The following is a 22,507-nucleotide window of genomic DNA, read 5'->3' as shown; positions in this document are numbered from 1 at the left end:
GCGTGTTATCCTGCTCAGCGCGACCACTACCGCACTATTCTGCATGGCTTGTCGATTTCACTGCCTTTGCCACGAGCGGTGGACTGACGAAACTACGAGTATGTGGTCTTGGTGAAAAAAGCAGTGCGTTCAGTTTCATTCTGTGAGTTCGACAGCTTGACTAAATGTTGTCATTTCGCCTTACGCGACTTGTTACTTGTTGATTCTGTCTTCTGGATTTTCCATCACCTGCCAGAATGTCGTTTGGTTTTCTGCTGGCAACTGAGTAACAGAGGTGGGGGTGTTGAGAGAGTAAGGGGGGGGGGAGGGGAGAGGGAAAGGGGTTGATGTGCACAGTAAGCTGTTACTTTCGAATTTTGCTGGACTTTCAATCACCTGCCGCGACGTAGTTTACAGACAGGGGGAGGGGGGGAGGGGGGCGGGGGGGGGGGAGGGGGGGGGGGGGGCGGGGGCGAAACTGTGTGGGTAGGAGATAGATGGATGTCAAGAAAAAGTTTTCGTTCGTCGCCTTTTCAAAAATAATTCTTCGGAGGAGGAAGGTTACTTAATGACACTTATTCTATTGCGTAGGCCAACGACCTATTCACAACCATGGTGGAAAGTAGATGTAATTAAAGAGAAAAGCAAACATTACACACACAAACAGACCAACATTGTTTAACATACCCACGACTTCCAAGTGCTGTTGGCAGCAACATCAAAACCTTAACAAAAGAGAGAGAGAGAGAGAGAGAGAGAGAGAGACAGAGAGAGAGACAGAGAGAGAGACAGAGAGACAGAGAGACAGAGACACAGACAGAGACACAGACAGAGAGACACAGACACAGACAGACAGACAGACAGACAGACAGATGATATCCTGTACAGACTTGCCGAAATCAATTTCAAAAACACAAACCTTCACGGAACTCTCACACCAATAAAAGCTATAAACAGCAACCCAAAAAAGCATGTGCAGGAAAAATAAAAACGACAGGAAAAAAAAGAGAAAGTTCAAAGAAGGCAGAAATCCAGCAAAGACGAGCAGCACCATTCAGTCGGCATGTTGATGGCCGAGACAAGCAATAATCTGAGGCGCACACAAGAACCTCCCTCCAAAAATCGATCCCTTTTCGTCATCGATCTTGCTCAGTTCAAAGTCAAACAGAAGCAATATGAAACGTTCCTTCCACACAGTACCCGGCTGTCCGCTCGCCAAAAGATCAGTTGACTGAAAAAGGAGGACAGTCGGCCTTGCCAATAAGGGAGAGAAAAGTGAAGCGTGACTCTGAACCTACGAAATGCAAGTCTATACGGCCACGATTCTTTTGTCTGTTTTTCGTCAGGAAGTTTTAGATCACCAGGGACGCTCCTCCAGTGCTATCCTCTCGCCAAAAGATCAGTGGATTGAAATACAGCGATTGGACTGTCGGCCTTGCCAATAAACGCGGATTAAAAAGAAGAGTGACTCCAGAACTAAGAAATACATGCTTTTAGTGATCGTGTGAAAAAAACAGGGAAAATATTCAACCGTTCATGATCAATTACAGAACTAGACTGCATTTGGCAGTTGTTCGTATCAGATTAAGGTTATTGTTACATTCCTGCACAATAGTTTGACTGGTTGCCCTGACCACTTGACCAGTTTGGTGAGCCAATTCCTCTTGTCCAACAGGTAGGCTAATATCGATTTGCAAAAACAAAACGCGTCCTGATGCCAAGGCTACGACATTTGTTTTTAGGATGATCAAGTTTACCAGCGACGTTCCCCCTAGACCAGGCTAGACTAGCCGCCTGTCCTTCATAAGATCAGTACGATGGAAACCTGACGACAGGAAGCACCGTCAATAAAATGGTTGTGAGGGAAAAAGAAAAAGCGCTTGGCGTTCAACCTACGATGTCACGCATCAAAATCTGTTTCAAATACAGAGAGAGAGAGAGAGAGAGAGAGAGAGAGAGAGAGAGAGAGAGAGAGAGAGAGAGAGAGAGAGAGAGAGAGAGAGCGAGAGAGAGAGAGAGAGAGAGAGAGAGAGAGAGAGAGAAATGACAAATTCTTTATTAACGAGGGTAATGGCATAAGCAAACAGGTGCTTTTTTACATCCAGCCCTCGCCCATGGGAGGGTTTAATCTAATGATAATACGTTTTAAAAATGTTGGAATATCAATTAAAGAAGTAATAAAATCAAACGACAAACAAGCAAACGATTAACAGACTAAACAAACAAACAAAAATATACATACAAACGAACATGACATAATTATTGTCAAAGGTATAATGAAAACTGTTTCAAGCAACAAAAAACGTGTGAAACTTCGAGGGAAGAAAAAATCCGTGAAACTGAGGAGTCAATGAAGCAACTACGTTGCAAGTAATAGCAATGTAGCATCGTTACATAAGTCATGTTATGAAATTAATCAGGTACATTTATCTACTGAAACGTGTAAAAGGTACAAATAAGGCATCAACAATATAAACATGTTCAGGCTAAGTGAGAACGAAATGTACCATGTATTTAAGGAATGAGAAATATCTGTCTTTAAAAGTCTTGGCATTGACAGAATGTTTGAGACCGCTTGGAAGTTTGTTTGTTTGTTTGTTTATTTGTTGCTTAACGTCCAGCCGACTACGCAGAGCCATATCAGGACGAGGAAGGGGGGGATGAAGGGGGCCACTTGTCAAGCGATTCCTGTTTACAAATGCACTAACCCATTACTTGTGTCCCAGCAGGCTTTAGTAAATCTAAATTAATACCTACTGGAAGATTACCAGTTTCCAGTATGTTAAAATAGGCTTAACCTATCTACTGCTGGACTTACATCAGAACACTAACAGATTAAACTATACATGAATCGCGAGACAAGCGGCAAGAGAAGAGATTTTTGGAAAAAATACAGGTGAGTGAGCAAGAAGGCAGAAAAAAGAAAAGAATTCATGAAGAAAAAGAGAGCATGACAGGAAAGAGGAACCAAAAATCTACCTAACAGCAAACTAGAAAGCTCCTGCGGTTCCAAAAACAGGAGGGGCCTTTAATTTCATAACCGCAGTGCCCCACTGCGGGACGCTTGGAAGTGAATTCCAAAGATTAGTCCCCGAAAAGAGTAGGCTGGACTTAAAAAGATCTATACGAGGCCGAGGAGCATACATTTTTGTCGGGTCTCTTAAATTGTGGGAAGTGAATTGAGAAGAAAGAGGTGCGGGCGCTCTTCCAATTATGAGTGTATGCATCAACACGCCTTTATTGTACATGAGTCTTGATTTAGGAGGAAGAATGTTTAAAAGTTTATAGTCTTCGTTGGAAACCGAGACTTGTAATAAAATAACTTTGATTGCTCTTTTATGTATACTAAATAAAGGTTTCAGAGTTTTTGCACTCGCACAATCCCATAGTGTTGACGCATAATCAATGATCGATTGAATGTGAGCGTTAAAGAAAAGAGAGAGAGAGAGAGAGAGAGGGTGGGGAGACAGAGAGAGATTTTATTTATTTATTTATTTAATTTATAAACGAGGATTTATATCGCGCACGTATCTCACCACACAAGGCGACTCAAGGCGCATGTTACCTATTAATGCCGTGTGAGATGGAATTTTTTTACACAATATAATTATCACGCATTCACATCGGCCAGTAGATCAACAGCCTATAGGCGCTGCATCCACCTTTCACGGCCTATTATTCCAGGTCACACGAGTATTTTGGTGGACATTTTTATCTACGCCTGTACAATTTTGCCAGGAAAGAGATAGAGATAGAGAGAGAGAGAGATTGAGATTGAGAGCGAGAGAGAGATAGAGAGAAAGAGAGAGAGTGGTGAATCAGAGACAGAGAGAGACATAGAGAGAGAGCGAGCGAGAGAGAGAGAGAGAGAGGGGGAGACAGAGAGAGAGAGAGGGGAGACAGAGAGACAGAGAGAGGAGGAGAGAGAGAGAGAGAGAGAGAGAGAGAGAGAGAGAGAGAGAGAGAGAGAGAGAGAGAGAGAGAGAGAGAGAGAAATATTGAGAGAGCGAGAGAGAGATCTTTAGTCATGTCCCATACACGATCCTAGACAGATAGGAAATGGTTGGCCGAACTGATTTCACTGGGAGGGCTGTGCCTTTCATACCGCATACGTTCTATATATATACTACTCAATATTTATATTGATACAGCGCTTGTTGTGTGAAAGGCTAAGTAACGTGTAATTGTCACTGTAAAGTGTGCTTGACATATTAGTGTTAATCCGAGTAGTACGAATAAAAAACTAAATTTTAAAATTGGTTTTCGTTCCCTGTGGATCGGCCCGTCCAATTTTGACGGGCGAGCCAACGAAAAACGATCCGATTTTTCGACCGGAAATTGCTGGCAGGTTTCAAAGTTAGAAAAACAAGGTATTGATTGCTGCCTGTGTCTACGCTTCCCTGGGGAAATAAAGACATCTCTTTTACTGGACTAAAAACGTCAGCCTGATTTGATTCAAGAATTTGGTTTTCCTTTTCAGCTAGCTGCTGGGCCCTATAATTACTGGCGCAACTTCGAGATTGCATTTCTTTTGCCATTCCCGATGTTCCTAATGGCCCCACCGGTTCTAACTTGCGGTAAGAATTAGAGGTTGTATCTATTCATTTGTCGTTGCTGTGTTCTGATGGGTGGGTCATTTACCTGAAAGTTAGTGTTGCCTGTTTTCCTTGTGTATGTTGTCACTAGATAACCGCCCGACCAGTTTCAAATAATAGCATGAAATAGAGTCGCCCCTTTTTACACAAAGTCAAGTTTTGACTAACATTTTTCAGATAGTCAGAGAATCGAGACGAGTTTCTTGTGTGTGTGTGTGTGTGTGTGTGTGTGTGTGTGTGTGTGTGTGTGTGTGTGTGTGTGTGTGTGTGTGTGTGTCTGTGTCTGTGTGTCTGTGTGTGTGTGTGTGTGTGTGTGTGTGTGCGTGCGTGCGTGCGTGCGTGCGTGTATGTCTGTGTGTGTGTGTCTGTCTGTCTGTGGCGATTCCGAGAAAACTTAGCATACAAGTTCTTTTTCCAAATTTATCAATAACCTTGATGACGTCATATCCGGCTTTTCGGAAAAAATTGAGGCGGCACGGTGACGACCTCATTCTTTAACCAAATTGATTGAAATTTTGGTCAAGCAAACTTTGACTAAATGAGGACTATGATATTGTATTTTAGCTTAGGAGCTTAACAAGTAATTAGTGAATTTGGTCATTAACATTCTCAAAAAATTATCATTTTAATAATAGATCCAAAAGTGATACCTTTTGATTTCCTGAATCCAAAAATATACATGTTTTCTCTGATTTTTAGTGTTGATCTTTTACTTTTAGTTTCAGACTGACAGATTTACTTAATGTTTTAAATCGCTTCGCGCGACTTGTTAATTTTAATTCTGACTTTGCATTCTTTACGAGTTAACCAACGCATAGAGCCGTGCTACATTTTGCTGCATTCGTTCAAAATCGGTCGACTAGGATCTCTTCAACCGGGCTAAAAATGCAATTCTGATTTGATTGAGGAAGTTGGTTTTCCTTTTTGGAACCGCAAGCTGTTAGGCCCTGTAATTACTCGCCCAGTTTTAATCAAATGTTTGAAGTTCGAGATAACATTTCTTTTTGTAATCACGGATGTTCCTAATGACAGGGATGGGTTTAAACTTACGGTCCGAATTAGAGGTTGTATCTATTCGTTTGCCGTTGGTGTGTTTTTGGTCATTTACCTGAAAAGGTTAGAGGAAGCAATTGTATTGTTCTAGTTGTGGCTGTTCTCAAAGAACTAATCAGAACCGGATTCGTGGATGTCGCTATGCAGGTAACTTTCCTGTCATACATTTCTGCAATGCACCTCCTTCCTTTGGCACAACCCACTCCCTTTCGGAGTCAATTTGGGCTTCTGGTAAAAATGTTTAAGACTTGTTTGTAGCCTGTCTGACAAAGCTAATACGTATTAGAAGTGAGTTTGTTTATTGGGTAGGGATGTTTTGCAAAGAACATTTCTACGACAGATGTGTAACAGTCTAAGCTCTCTTTGTCACCGCTCTCTCACACTCAACATTTGCCGCGGCTATTAAAGTTTCTGACACCGATGTTGAACCGTGTTTAGGTCTTATTTATCACCTTTCTGATGGAACTTCTGAGCACTGGAAGTGATTTTATGGATGCTGTCGTGTAGGTAACTTTTGTACAGCGCGAGTGTAACAACACAAGCCAACATGGTTCCTACAACACAAGCCGATATGATCACATGAGCCCTAAAAACAACACCCAAAGACACAGTTATGTGTTTTCATACATCATGCAAGAGTTGTGAAAAAAAACACAAAACTTTCCCACGAATAAAAATATTGCTCAGTCAAAGCCAACTGCATGGTCGTCTGCCGTGATTCTGAACATATTCCAAACACGTTCCACTCCGGCCCTTTAACGAGACAGTCCCGAATAGCCACATAGGCTGAAGGGACATGATAATCCAACAGCCCTTTACGAGAATGCGTTTGGAAAAGGTATACAATTCCCGTCATCTCATCTTAACGCTGGGATGCTCCAGTCAGGGGTTATGTGATTTCCATCTTGACGGGCATCGGCAGTTTTCCGTCAACAGAACTAACATTCGTTCATCAAAAGTTAAGTCTTTACAAGCGCTACAGAAACGACTGGCACGATTAAAAGGCAGAACATATTGAAAATATTGTAACCTCGCACTAAAGATTCACACCAACGCGTACGTATCTACTTTCTTTTGGCTCCTACTTTACTGCATTTGTAGGACGGTTGGTTGGTTGTTGGTTTTCCATGCCCCTTCGGTCCACTTGGCTAGTCGGGACAGATTCAGGTGTGTTTACACCCCCGGTATAGGGGTGTGTATAGGTTTCGGTCGATGTGTTTGTTTGTGTGTTTGTGTGTTTGTGTGTTTGTGTTCGCATATAGATCTCAAGAATGAACGGACCGATCGTCACCAAACTTGGTGAACAGGTTCTATACATTCCTGAGACGGTCCTTACAAACATTGGGACCAGTCAAACACACGGTTAGGGAGTTATTGGTGGATTAAGATTCTACAAGGACTTATAGAGAAACATATTCATGGTCAAAGGGAAATAACCTTCTCAGTTGGTGGCAGTGAGAATGGGTGCAGTGAGAATGGTTATTTCCCTTTGACCAACGGGGGTGTTTTTCCTACCTCGAAGGAATTTCTTGTTTCTTTCTGAGTTTACATGGTGGTTTCCGTGTTTGAAACGCCTTACACTTTAGTCTATCATTGTAAACTGAAGAAGTTTTTAAAAAGACTGCATTTAAGAACGACATTTTTGTTCCATTCTCTCATTTCCTACAACATTCCCGACCACTGTATCGACTTGTCAGCGCTTCAACTTGACGGGGAACAAAATTTGGCTGGATGCGGGTGTTAAAACGAAAACACACCAGACTTAATTTCCGTTGTTGTTTTCCGTGCCCCCAAACTCCCGTCTTCTCAAATTCCCGCAAGGAAGACAGCGTCTGTAATCACGAGAAAGACAAGTGCAAACACAAAACTCCAGGAAACCCTAACCTCGTCGATATAAAACCAGTGAAGATTCTTGTTGAAATATATATGCCGGGCAGGCTATTAAGGCGGTGACGACCCACCTGAACCCTCGTGCATAAACTACCCACTTTTCCTGACCACCCGTCCATCACAAGGTACCCGTCATCGATACAAACTAATGAACATTTCTGTTGAAACATCTGCCGTGCACGCTATTAAGGCTGTAACAACACACCTGAATTAACCCTCGTGCATAAACCACCCCACTTTTCCTGACTACTTGACTATCACACGGTACCCGTAATTAGACGCATTTTCCCCCTCCTGGTCACGAAACAACACCGGCGATTAGTTTCCAGACAAGGGGTGAAAGAGCTTGTTAGTGCGAAGATGAAGAGATAATGGGTCTTGCTTAGCCGCCCGTTTGATTTAATGGGAGTGAAAGCCGAGGGTTAATGGCCTGGTATATATTTACGGGTACTACCATGACGGGTATTTGATGAAGGAAACTGCATATATATTATCAACGTGCGAAACATCTTCCTGTGTCTCTCTCTCTCTCTCTCTCTCTCTCTCTCTCTCTCTCTCTCTCTCTCTCTCTCTCTCTCTCCCTCTCTCTCTCTCTCTCTCTCTCTCTCTCTCTCTCTCTCTCTCTCTCTCTCTCTCTCTCTCTCTCTCTCTCTCTCTCTCTCTCTCTGAATATTTTGAATAGTTTGAATAGTTTGAATATTTGTTGCTCACGGCCAATCTTCTAACGGATTTTTGTATTATTGACATATAACTTAACTATAATTCAGTGATTGAAATTCTTTGAGAGAAGAAAAAGGACTTCATCACCACTTAAAGCTATTTCATATTGTGACATTGTTAACTAATCTAAAATTCAGTAATTGCAATTCTTTGAGAGAAGAAAAAGGACTTCATCATCAACTCAAAGCTATTGCATATTGTGACATTGTTAACTTAACTAAAATTCAGTGATTGCAATTCTTTGAGAGAAGAAAAAGGACTTCATCATCAACCCAAAGCTATTGCATATTGTGATATTGTGACATTGTTAACTTAACTAAAATTCAGTGATTGCAATTCTTTGAGAGAAGAAAAAGGACTTCATCACCAACTCAAAGCTATTGCATATTGTGACATTGTTGTTTATACTACAACATTAATTAATCTGTTATATTGTATCTAGAATTGTGTTTATGAACTATAATTGTTTATATTTCATTTGTACACATTTCAGCTTCCTCCATATTCCGTCATCGTACATTTTTGTTAGGTTTCTAAACTAATCTTATGGCATCTTCAAATAATAATTGTCAAAATCATTGGCTTCTCAAAGAAGGACTCCATATCGGCCATTTAAACATTAACCATGCATATAACAAAATAACAGACATATTATCTTTACTTTCAAACAACGGTAACAACTTTCATATTTTTGGCTTTACGGAATCTCGACTATCTAACATCATACCTGATTCAGATATTTCCATTTCAGGTTATAATACATTACGAAGAGATTCTACAAAACACTTAGAAACTGGCTTGTTAGTTTATATTAACGAATCAATAATTTACAAGCGTCTTCAACATCTTGAAACACCTGGTGTTGAATGCATTTGGTTAGAAATAGGATTAAAAAGATCAGCACCAATCATTGTTGGTTTTTGCTACCGAAATCCAGCAGAAAAGGTTCACTGGTATGATGAATTCATGGATATGATGGATACAGTTTCAAATGAATCAAAAGAAATAATTCTTCTAGGAGATTTTAATATTGATCTTCTGAAACAAAATAAAACTTGGTTGGACACTATTAATCTATTAAATATACATCAAATGATCCAAAATCCAACAAGAGTTACTCCCAATTCTAAAACACTCATTGATCATATTTATGTTTCTGAAAAACGTCATATCAAAGAAACATGTGTACCCTTTTTTTCTGTCAGTGACCACTTTCCCATTTGTATCACTTGGTCTCGTAAAGGGGTTAAAATTCCAAGGGTTGGTCACAAAACTATTACATATCGTTCATTCTCTCATTTCAGTGAAAGTGCATTTCTTTCTGATCTCAAAAATAGCCCACTTTCAAATACTTACAATTTTACAAATCCTGACGAAGCTTTAGAGTTTTGGACATCTATTTTCATTATCATTTACAATAAACATGCACCACTGAAAACACATCGAGTAAAGCAGACAGAAAAACCCAAATGGATCGACCAAGACATAGAAAATGCTGCAAATTACCGTGACTTCTTAAAACAACATGGTACCCACGAAGAGTACACACAACAAAGAAATAAAGTAAATTCCTTGAAACGAAAAAGTAAACAACATTATTTTCAACATCTCATTACATCTAAACAAGATTCAAAATCTATTTGGAAAGCAATTAACCAACTCACAAACAAAGAAACGTCAACAAAATCTTCACAAATAATTGACATTTCTGCAGATACACTCAATGACCATTTCTCGAAAATTGCTGATAAAGTAATTTCTTGTGATCGGACACAGTCAAATAATTTAGAACATTTAAAGGAATACTGCAATTCAAAACAGATACATTTTCAGCATACACTGCCACCAATGACTATACTGGATGTTTACTCTCATCTTCAGCATCTAAAACAAACCGGAACACGTGACATAGATGGTCTGGATGCAAAAATTATAAAAATGGCAGCTCCAGTTATCACAGATACATTGACATTTATCTATAACCTTTGTATTGACAAAAGCTATTTTCCTAAACAATTCAAACAGGCTAAAGTGATTCCTCTCTTTAAATCAGGAGATACTACAAATCCTTCAAATTATAGACCAATATCAATTCTATCAATCCTTTCAAAGCCTCTTGAAAAACATATCAATAAACACATCCTTTCTCACTTTGAGAACAATAAATTGATCCATGATAATCAATCAGGTTTTAGGCAAAAACACTCATGTCAAACAGCGCTTATTAGTTTAGTAGACCAATGGCTGACAAACATTAATAATAATCAGTTCTGTGCTGCTCTATTTGTTGACTTTGCTAAAGCTTTTGACCTAATTGACCATAAACTCCTTATCAAAAAGCTTGAGATTTATGGAATTGCAACAGATTCCATAAACATTTTAACATCTTTCCTGTCAGACCGACAGCAAAGTACTTATCTGAAACAATCATACTCTTGTAAGCAAACAGTAAGATTTGGAGTACCACAAGGTTCTATTCTTGGTCCATTACTATTTTCTATATATATAAACGACCTACCTCTATTTGTAAAATGCATGTGTGAACTATTTGCAGATGATACTAAAATTCATTCTAGTCACCAAGATCTTAATAAACTAGCAAATATCCTCCAAGAAAACATTGAACGATTACTTGAATGGTCAGAACTAAATCATATGTCACTGAATCCAAATAAAACTAAATGCATGCTACTTACCACGAGGCAAAAAAGACAAAATCTAACATCTAAATTTCCGACATTGCTAATACGAAATCAAGATGTTACCGAAGTTGATAGCCATAAAGTCTTGGGAATAACTATTGACAATAACCTGTCTTGGTCAAAACATGTAGATACACTTTGTAAAAACACATCCAAAAAATTATTTCAGTTATCAAAAATCAAACACTTTCTAGACCTTCGCACAAGAAAACTGTTTTTTCAGGCACATATTCAGTCAGCTATTGACTATGCGTCCACAGTGTGGGACTCTGCAAGTGCAAATACTTTGAAACACTTGGGCAGTTTACATAGAAGAGCTGTTAAATTAGTTATTTTAAAAAATACATCTCTTTCCATGACTGATTATAAACGATTGCAAATTCTTCCTATCAAAGATAGATTTGCATATAACAAAGGTGTGATGATGCATAGAATTATGTCAGGGAATGCCCCTACACTCATTGCCTCAAATTTCAAAATAAATCATTATACTTATAGAAAATGTAACAAATTAATTACACCAACTCCAAGAATTGACCTATACAAGTCGAGTCTATCATATTCTGGAGCAATTATGTGGAACGCCATTCCAAATATAATTAAATTACGAATTCATGAAACATCATTCAAGGAATATTACATGCTGTTTCTTTTACAAAACTTATAAAAACTATTATCAAGCAGCTGGAAAAATATAACTGTACTCTCTGATTATATTGAAAAACATGATTATATAATTCATGAAGGATTTTTTTTTTTATTTTTTTTTTTTTAATTTTTTTTTACAAACACATATTTCCCTGTTATATATAATTTTCAAGCATTGCTAAAGAATCCTAATGCATCTTAAAATGTCTTATTGGATGCTTGACATGTTAATTATGGTAAATATGTCATTTGTACTATTGTTAAACTTATCTTTTATTTCTTCTTGTTTGTTACCCCTCAATGGGCGAGGGCCAGATGAAAAGAAGCATGTATGCATTGCTTATTCTGTCACCCTCGTAAAATAAATTTCAATTCAATTCAATTCAATTCTCTCTCTCTCTCTCTCTCTCTCTCTCTCTCTCTCTCCCTCTCTCTCTCTCCCTCCCTCACGCAGCCTTTCCATATCAGAGAGAGACTGCTTGTTTACACCCGCCTACTCTATATACGGGTGGTGCTTAGAGTGTGGTACAGTAACGCACACACACACACACACACACACACACACACACACACACACACACACACACACACATACACAGAGCAAAGCACCATAGGAAGCGATACGCTCAACTGACAAACAATATTATTCCTTTTACTCATATGCTCGGTCATGACAAAAATAATATGCTACAGTTATTACACCTCTAAATCATTTATTGATTTAAGAAAAACAAATTAAGAGAGAAGGCTTTAATCTAGCTGTCGAAATATTACAAATGAGATTCTGACTTTCAACAAAATAAGTTTCCAAAAGAGCAAGGTGTGAGGGGGTAGATCAAATAATCCCTTGATGAACGCTTAGTTAATTCGGTGTGTCTTTTGACACTTCAACTCCACCCGATCGTGAGAAAAACAGCTGGCGTTTTATCGATAAGCCATTCTCTTATGCCGTTCAGGTTTTTCAGCAGTAAGCACCCATTCAATTAATTTCTTTGATGTTTATATCGTCTCAATGCAAATCGCGGCACGTTCAAAAAGAAAACATTTTCTGCGAGAACAAAGACCAAACATAAACTCCCCACTAGTTTGTGTTAGCGTTGTTACAATTCCTCAGCTGAACAAACTGTAAGAAATATTCCTACTTACAGCATTCAACCAAGCCATGTATTATAAACGAGTTGACGTTGACGAAGCAAGAAATTAACACATAATGAAAGGTGCTATCTTTGAGGTATACAAAAGATTGTGACAAAACGTTTGATTAAATTACTTTCCAAATTTTCTTTGAAAAAACAAACACGCGATACAGTGAGCTTAAGCTTTGAAGCTTTTGGAATATTAAAAACCTGATGATCTGAATTTTTTTTATTCCGCTTGGACTCTTTTGTAACCAACACTATAAATACTTCAGGCGATTGCAACATATAGAGTCACACACACACACACACACACACACACACACACACACAGCTGTTCACACACACACACACACACACGCGCACCCCCCCCCACACACACATACACACAAAAGCCCGTGATTACATTCATTCCTGTACAACCGCACAACACGCAGGTGCGCTTGGGTGCAATTGAAAGCAAAGGACTTCGAGAGTTCACGTGACTGCATGTCCTTCCTCATGTCCCTTTAACGTATTTGCTCCATGTATGTCTTGTTATCGTCTTCTTCCGAAATAAAGAACAAAACTGCGTATCTTTTTAAGACTCACATCCTTCTCTGGGCCAGAAAGAGTAGGACACAAATGCAATAAAATTAACCAGGAAAACCCATACGCTTCAAATCCTGAGCCAGCCTAATCTTTAACAAGAAGCTAGTAAGAAAAATAACTCGCAACTATTCTCCCTCTCCTTCTTTCCGTCGTCAAACTCAATTCTCCTGGAGCAAGCTTAACACAATCGATCCGAAACTAGCCACGTTAACTAAAAGAAACCAAGAAAGACAGAATAAAAAATGGATAGAAAAACGAGAACTCTTATATTTACTCTCGCTACTCTAGGAAAGCAATCACGACTATTTCTGCACGACAGATCAATTTTTGCCGACCGCGGTTCAAAGGAATGTCCCATTGACTACGATACGACGCACAGAAAAGGATCCAACAGTGGTTGTGTTATTTTGGGTTTATCCAGACAGACGACGCTGGTATGTCAGGGTTGCCAGGACGTTGACAGACTAATCATAGACCGTCATAAAGACATTTAGATGTGTGCGTTTGGTTGAGAGAAAAAAATGAAGTAATCGTGATCATAGTATATTAATTTTTTACTGCTGTCAGTGTCGGTTTATTTTGGTAGGATTTGTTTGGTCTGCACATTTTTGCACTGGTGTGGCCGAAAAGATTGACCGGTGTTCTTACTTTTAAAAATATATAATGGTACCTGCATTTTAGCGCAAATTAATGATCATGGACACCAGCAAAGATCTTGCCAGTCGATATATGGATACATGGATTAAAGGACATCATTTCACTTGGATAAGAACGAAAAAATCAACAACCCGCGCTCTTCCGAATCAATTTTGCAGGTAGGTTGTTGGCACGGGTGTTATTTACGAAATCAATTCAATGAGAACACAACACACCAGTTCATTTAATTAAAATAATTGGAGAAGAGATGAATAAATAGAAACGTCACAATGCCTCATCTATATGCAAGACAAATCTTTGCCACGGATTGCTGCATGGTAATGAGGAGAATGACATCGCTGTCCTGCACGTGGCCAGGGCATTCCACGATAAGATCTGTTTTCTTGTGTTCTTTGGGGTTAGTTTTCAGATGTTATTGTTTGCTTTCATGTGTGTGTGTGTGTGTGTGTGTGTGTGTGTGTGTGTGTGTGTGTGTGTGTGTGTGAGTGTTTGCGTGAGTGTTTGCGTGAGCGCGTGCGTGTGTGTGTGAGTGTGTTTGTGTTTTTGTGTGCGAGTGTGTGTGTGCGTGTGTGTGTATGTGTTTGTGTGTGTGTGTATGTCTGTGTTGTTGTGTGCGTGTGTGTGTAGAGCGATTCCACCACCTTCCTCGCCTCGAATCCCAGTCAAACTGATAATATTTATTGAAAGCTAAATGTGAAAACTATCACAAGCTCAAACGGAAACAAAATATCGGCGTACTCACCAGTTACGGCAGTCGTGAACAGAACCAAGATCCTCCGTGCGTTGCAAAGGGGAGTTTGAAGACGGTAACAAACCTCCCTCTCAACACACTGTACATTCCGGTATGCCAAGCCAGTCATCAAACTCCAAACGTCATCAACGCGTCAGTTGTCAGCAATCTTACTTTATGGTCATCTGAAACACACACAAAGCAAGCATATGAAGAAACAGCCTTTTGGATACTCTCCAATTATTGTTACATTGCAGAACAAAAACAAATATGACAGCAAAATCAACGATTCCACAACAAAGAACGGTGCAAGATAAGTCAAAGGCAAAAAAAGAAAATGCGCAACACACACGCACACACACACGAACAGACGCACAACCACACTTCCTTTTTCTCCCAATCCAAATCGTCATCGTCTCTCCTCCATAACCGAAATGAAATATTCACGAGATCTTACATATAATCCTCCCCCCCCTTCTTTTGCCATCGCACCTTCTCTCTTTTTCTCCCCCAAAAAACTGTTCTCTGTTTTTGCCCAGAAGTAATCCCAGAAGCAAGGAAGGCAGCAGCTATGTGTACACATGAGCCAACGGGGTTTGAGAAAGGGAACGAGATTTCAGCGGGTGCTGTCCACTTAAAAATGCATGAGGTTTTCGCTGAACCGCTTCTGCCTCTCTCAATCACCATCTCTGACCAACCATCTTGTCTCTCAGGATGGCGTGGGTCTGTCTGCATGTGTGTTTTTGTGTCTGTCTGTCTCTGTCTGTTTGTCTACCTGTCTCTCTCGCTCTGTTTCTTATCTTTCCTCTGGATTTGGATTTTGCACTATCAGTTGTTGTTTTTTGTGTGTTTTTTTTGTATAAGACATAAGACATAAGACTTTATTTCAACCATGTGCAGTACACTAGGGACATGTTTTGGCCAGAGTACAATCAATCAATCCATACACGCCCTTCCAAACATCGCTTGCAATCTCAGTCACACACACGCTCACGCACGCCCGCATGCATTCCCCACACAAAACCCACAACAGCACACACGCACAAGCATGCTCCTCCTTAACAAAACGTGTTTAACCATCAATTGTACATATGCGTAAAATAAACAGTATAGATCGAAGTATCAGTAAGAATTATATATGTATCAGACATCAGTTATGACGACAATAGCTGTGTGTGTGTGTGTGTGTGTGTGTGTGTGTGTGTGTGTGTGTGTGTGTGTGTGTGTGTGTGTGAGTGTGTGTATACGCGTGCGCGCGGGTTTGTACGCTTGAGTGTTATCTTCGCAAGCACTAATTCATAATCACGAATTGGAGACATTTGTGACTTCTTTCTTCGACAACTTCCCAAATCCTTTTTATCTCTCCTTCCAGTTCGATCGCTTCTGATTCAGCGCATGTGTGCTTTTAAATACGTTAATGTGTATGTGTTGGGGGGGGGGGGGTGAGTGTGAGTTTGTGCCAGAAGGGTAAAGAAATGCGCGTTGAAGTGCGTATGTATATCGAGGTGCACGGTGTCAACAGCCGCAATCACCCGTTGCGTCTGATACTCTGGTTAGGAGATGACTTTTTCACGGTCCATTAGTCGTTGAAATTCAAATGTCTCTGCTGAAATTCCGCTGGTTGAAATACGTCACGTTTACATTACAGTTTCATTGGAAGCTACACGATTCAAGCGTAGAAAAAAGGTTGCCCTTTTGGAGGTAGCAAGTCGTTTGATTTTCTCATGGCGAGTCACATCCAAAGATCGCCGAGCAGAACAAAATCATTTTCAAACACACACACACACACACACACACACACACACACACACACACACACACACACACACACACACACACACACACACACACACACACACACACACACACAGAGAACAAGAAATAAAATTCATAAGCCTAAAAAGTACAGTAAATGATCACAGCATTTAACACTTGCATTCACTCTCGTTTTCTATAATCGTGCTTACATGTGGTCGACGTGCATAAGCTTGCTAAGCGGCCAAAAGTTTGTGCAAATACAGTTAATTAGTTAAGTCACAGGCTTAACCAAAAGATCGTAGCTCGAAACGGATCCAAGGCCATGCAGTTCACCCGTACGATTTATATGAAATCGTGATGGAAATACACGTACAATCTAGGGACGTTACAGCAAGTCACAAACTCACGCACAATTATCCAAAGATTACCTCGCCGGCGGCATCTTGCATGCGAGATAGGACGATTTTGAGATAGGTTCATTATTTGTACCATAAGTGTTTGTCTGTCTGCCTACTTAAAAGACTATTGGGTCGACGTACTGTAACGCTTTGTTTTGTCAATAATTACACGTTCTATTAACCTACAATGCTTGTTTTTTGATTCACGCACAATTCATTTCTTTTTCAACATCAAAATCGACCTCGCCAAACGACAATTCCTCATTACCAACTCCATAGAGAGCTGGAAGAACATCATCCACAGCAATGTTTTACATCCTTTTCCCATTTCGTCGAAATGGTCGACAGGCGCTGCGATACGGAAGCAGGGCATCATCAACATCAACAGCAATGTTTCACATCCTTTTCCCATTTCGTCGAAATAGTCGACAGGCGCTGCGATACGGAAGCAGGGCATCATCAACAGCCGTTTAACGGGAATGTCCCATATTATTTCTCCTCCATTTTCTCTGAGAGGTCGACCTGCGCTGTCTACACCTCCCCAGTCGACAACCGAACAGCGACCATCATAGCTATTATATAACAGCGCGAAGCAAAAGTTTGCGACTCGAAAAACCCCTGCAATTGATGAACAACTCTTACCAAAAAAAACTTTTTAACAAAAACTGTAAAAAAAACAAAAAAAAACAGCCTGGGAAGGCAGATTTTTTTAACGCGCACCTTTCAAACGCGTGCACAACAACAATAACAACAACAACAATTATTGTTGTTATGTCCACCATTATGAAAATGTGTGTAATTTAGTATTGTTCTGGTCACGTGATACATGTATAAGCATTTGCTTGAGTGCGTGTCCTAGCTGTATGTTTTGAGAAGAAATTCTGAATAAAATGTTGTTTAAACCCGTGCACAAAATTAAACAAGAAATGTCAACCTGAACATCAATCTCTACAACTGAACATGTTGTATTCCCACAGCGACACAGAACCAGAACATCATCAACAGGCGTTTAACGAGAATGCTCCACGTCCTTTCCAATTCCCCATTTTGTTGGAATGGTCGAGCCCTACCTCCCTGATGGAGAAGTGAAGAGAGAGGCCACAAAGCAAGCTGATCCCGCTTCACCCGGTCTAAGTGTGCCCAGGTGTGTCGTTAGCTACATCCGATAGGCTACCTTTCCTTGGCAGCACAGTGTTGCATGGGGCAGATCAGTGGCGTGGTCACATCATCGGTGCATCTTTATCAAATGTCCATCGTGTTTTTGTGTTTTTTTGTGTGCATGTTCACGATTTTGTGTAATATGTAGGTGGTTTTGGGGAAAGTAATTTGAGAAAAAGTGCTGTCTTGTGTATAATTTATATTTCAGAGGGTTTCTTTTTTTTTTAATGTCCTGGAGTATGTGTATGCATTTGCTTCGGAAATTTATGATGAAGAAAATGTTAAAAAGCCGATGTCATTTTGGGGGGGAACTGAGAACACTATATTCTCCGTTGTTCAACCTTTTTACTTATTTTTTCGTTCTCTCTTAATTTCTTTTGCGTCGTAGGAACATGTCAAACATCGATTAACGTAAGGAGAGAAGGAAGAGATTAAAAAGAAGGAAGAACTGGAACAACAAAGAAAGGAACGAGGCCATAAGAGATTTGAGGGAGAGATAAATGGCGTAGAAAAAAAAGGGAGAAATCCATGAAACAACGAGTCAAACAGAAACGAAAGACAGAAAGTAACAAAGAGAGAAGAGAAAAGCTAGAATATCAAGAGGCAGAACAGAAGTGCAAAAATGTCATCTAGAAGGAGGCAGGCAAATGACGAATGACGCGAAGCTCAGAATTAACAAACAAAGCAAATCAAACAATATAAGAAGAATATTAAGACTCAACAATCATACGGCTTTTTGCCTGCCCGTTGCTGACAGCAAGTGAACTGCAGAGATAAGGACTCGGTGGGAGGTAAGGGGGGAGGGTCCCTATGATCCAGGGAGCTCAGTGGCCGACTCTACAAGTGGATCTCTCTTTCTGATCGAGTCTTTCTCCTTTGATGATGACAGCTTGCTTCTTGAATTCTTGAGCTTCTTTGGGGTTGGAGGGCAGAGAGGGTTCTGTTTGACAGCGTAAAAATCCTGCCCTGCTCTGTCTTTTCCTATCATTGTGCTTTTCTCTTTTCGATTTCTTCCATCTCTTTCTCTTGCTTTTGGTGCCTGCCCGATCTGAGTATGCCTCTTTCTTTCTACAGTTACCCCCCCCCCTAACTACGCTCTGTCTGTCTGTCTGTCTGTCAGCCTGTCTGTCTGCCTGTCTGTCTGTCTGTCTGTCTGTCTGTCTGTCTGTCTGTCTGTCTGTCAGTCAGTCTGTCTGTCTGTCTGTCTGTCTGTCTGTCTCTCTGTTTTTAATGCTTTTTGTGTGCGCATTCCACACTGATGAGGGACGAACTAACAAGATTGGTGAGAAAGCCTTTGAGAACATCACAAGAATGTAATCAAAAACAGCAACCACAACAACAACGTCAAAGGAACTCACAAAAATCGACCCGTGCCAGTGCCTCAATAACCATAAAGCATTCAACGTTAATACAAATTCGACAAAAATAGTCGCCCCGACCTACATTTCAGTAGCCAGGTTTTACAATACTACTTTTACCGTCTTTAATCGAACTAAATGAAGAACGCACTCCGTCGGCTTTGGTTGTCGAAACTTCAATAAAAATCCCAGGGATTCTTCAGATGACGCTCAGTTCAAACAGCAAGAACGGTGGATCGATGATGAAGTGTACTTCACATCTTTTCCCTGCTCTTTTGACATCTAGAAATGGTCTGTTAAGTCAAACAGTATGTCTGTGTGGTTCGATGCCGCATTTCTCTCTCTCTCTCTCTCTCTCTCTCTCTCTCTCTCTCTCTCTCTCTCTCTCTCTCTCTCAGAGCTCTCTCTCTCTCTCTCTCAGAGCTCTCTCTCTCTCTCTCAGAGCTCTCTCTCTCTTTCCGAGCTCTCTCTCTCAGAGCCCTCTCCCTCTGCCCTTCTCCCCCTCCTGTGCCAATCTGGACAAAAAGCTTTTTACTTCTTTAAAATCGACCGAGAAGTCAAACACTTGCCAGCAGCCCGAGTCTCAATGGTACCAGTAGGTTCAATAGTATTCGTTAACCTATAGCCACCGCCCAACAACGTCAAAGATACTACATCAAGTCTCTTCGCCTCTGCCACACCGGAGAAAGAAAAGGCTAGCAGTCAAAGGAGAAGAGTCTCTTCGACCCTGAAACAGCCGAAGCCGATGGAAAAAAAACTAACAGTCAGAGAAAACAGCGGAAAGAGAAAAAGAAGGAGACAGAGAAGAAAGAGAAAGAGTCTCTGGCACTAACACAGCCAAAGCTGGAGAGAAAAAGACAATTGTCAATGAAAAAGACGATAGAGATAGAGAAGGAGAAGACGAAAGACAAGATGGTGAAGAAGTAAAAAAGCAGCTGCAGCAGCGGTGGTTGTCTGACAGTGTAGCATTTCTGACCGGCGTAAGACGAAGCTAAATAAATAAAAATCTGAAAATGAAGATTTAAACGAAAGAGAGAAAAAAAACAGCAGAAGGTGGCGTTCTGAGGGTACCCGTGTGACTTGGAATAATAGGCCGTGAAAAGTAGGATATGCGCCGAAATGGCTGCGATCTGCTGGCCGATGTGAATGCGTGATGTATTGTGTAAAACAATTCCATCTCACACAGCATAAATAAAACCCTGCGCCTTGAATATGTGCGCGATATAAATTGAAAAAAACAACAAAAACCCACCTGCGCTTAGAACTGTACCCACGGAATACGCGCGATATAAGCCTCATATTGATTGATTGATTGAGGGTAAGGCACTTTTGACTAGCGAGAGCTAGAAAGAGGAGAAGAAGTAACAGAGGAAAAAGAACGGTTGAAGGAAGAAAGATCGGCAGAAGGAGAAAGAGAAGCAGAAGAAGAAAGAGAGAAGCAGTGGGAACAAGAGAAGAAGAAAGTAGCATCAAACTATGGTGCGCCAAATTGATATCACTATCGTTAACTGTTATATAGGGTTTTGAAACTATCGTTAACTGTTATATAGAGTTTCGAAACTATCGTTATCTGTTATATAGAGTTTCGAAACTATCGTTAACTGTTATTATGAGTTATTTCTAATATGCTGACTGTTAGCAAATGATAACAAGACATGTCGAGAAAAAAAGATATCAAGCATGAGCCTTTTAGGCGAATGCTGATATCGTTTGTGAGACATGTCTGTTATCATTTGCTAACAGTCAGCATATTAGAAATAACGGTTTTATTACCGTTTAATTCGACCAAAAGAAATTTCGAAGCAACCCCGCGAATTAGACAGAACAGTCGCAATGTGAACTTAAGCGCTTCTACCTGATTATGCCTGTCAGTCAAAGAATTCTCGTGACCTGAGTCAGCCAATCAGATTAACACACCTGACGTGATGAATATTCACAGGTCAAATGCCTTTGACACACAACAATCTCACAAGATAAACCATGTTGAGCATGCGTTTCGGTTGCTTCGCTTTTTCTCGTTGAACAGAGAGCGACAGATTTAGAACCGAATCCAGGCGGATGGGAAATGACGTAAAGATACATTTGATGTAAAGCGAGTGGCGCAATTTCACTTGATTTTTCCGAACTTTGATCATTTAGATTTCAAGTGAGCGGTCGGCATTGCACACTCAGACGATGGGCGGTGCCTTGCTGTTCCGTTACGCACCCACCGACAAAACTCGCTTTTCTGTATTTTTTAGATAAAGAGAGTATTACCTGACAGCATTTCAAGTGTCATTCTTTAGAATAAATCACGCTGATATTGTTAAATTACATTTTTCCTTTGTCTTGTTAACTTTTAGCGTGATAAACAAAAAGGGTCCCTGCCTGAACGTTATAACATTTGGAGGGTCACCTAGAATCCGTCCTGATTGGTCAAAAAGCCATATGGGGCACTGAATTGGTAATAAAGAGTTATATCAATAGCGCGTTCGTGCGCATTATTTCTAAAACTATGTATAACAGATAACGAGGGTTTTGCAAAACGGCGGGATGGTGCGCGCAAGTGATATTACTATCGTTAACTGTTATATAGAGTTTCTAAAAATAGCGAAGGCGTAGTCGGATGTTTCGATGCCGGCAAAATGGCTGCTGAACGTTTCGTTCGAGTGAATTTGCACAAAATTACTACAACATTTAGTAGATCATGTTCAACTATCCATCGTCTGGTAAGTCCATCATTTCGCTGCTTCGTTTAACGCTTAGTTAAGAATCAAGTAATTAAATCTTCGTTTACCGCGAACTTGATATTCTGTAGGCCTACCGTCTTCAAACCGCAAACGTGGAAAACGGTACGGCCGAAAGTACAAATGATATGATAAAGCTAATATTAAACAAACTCAACAATATTTTCAGAAGACGACAATACAAAAACGGTCAAGCATTTCCTAATGTTGTAGTTTTTTAAATTGTGTTTCTAGTTGAAATGTACATTTCGTAGCAAAAAGACAGTTTTGCAATGGCATTTCAGGGTTTTCCCATTTGGGAACGATACCGACGCGCTTTTGATAAAACTATCGTTAGCTGTTAGAGTTTCAGAAACTCTATATAACAGCTAACGACAGTTTCGAAACACTATATAACAGTTAACGATA

At 40.2% G+C, this 22,507-nt stretch overlaps 1 protein-coding gene across 1 annotated transcript in view; it reads right to left on the bottom strand.

Annotated features, from left to right (window-relative positions):
* Positions 1 to 22,507, bottom strand: part of LOC138966865 (choline transporter-like protein 1) — a 227,803-nt gene that overhangs the window by 163,623 nt on the left and 41,673 nt on the right. The window contains exon 2 of the mRNA XM_070339239.1: positions 14,714 to 14,886. The gene's annotated coding sequence lies outside the window, so the exon portion shown is untranslated. The remainder of the gene's footprint in view (positions 1 to 14,713; positions 14,887 to 22,507) is intronic.

Source organism: Littorina saxatilis, linkage group LG5 (assembly GCF_037325665.1).
Source record: "Littorina saxatilis isolate snail1 linkage group LG5, US_GU_Lsax_2.0, whole genome shotgun sequence".
Taxonomy (NCBI): Eukaryota; Metazoa; Mollusca; class Gastropoda; order Littorinimorpha; family Littorinidae; genus Littorina; species Littorina saxatilis.
This window is presented reverse-complemented; position numbering and strand designations above follow the sequence as displayed.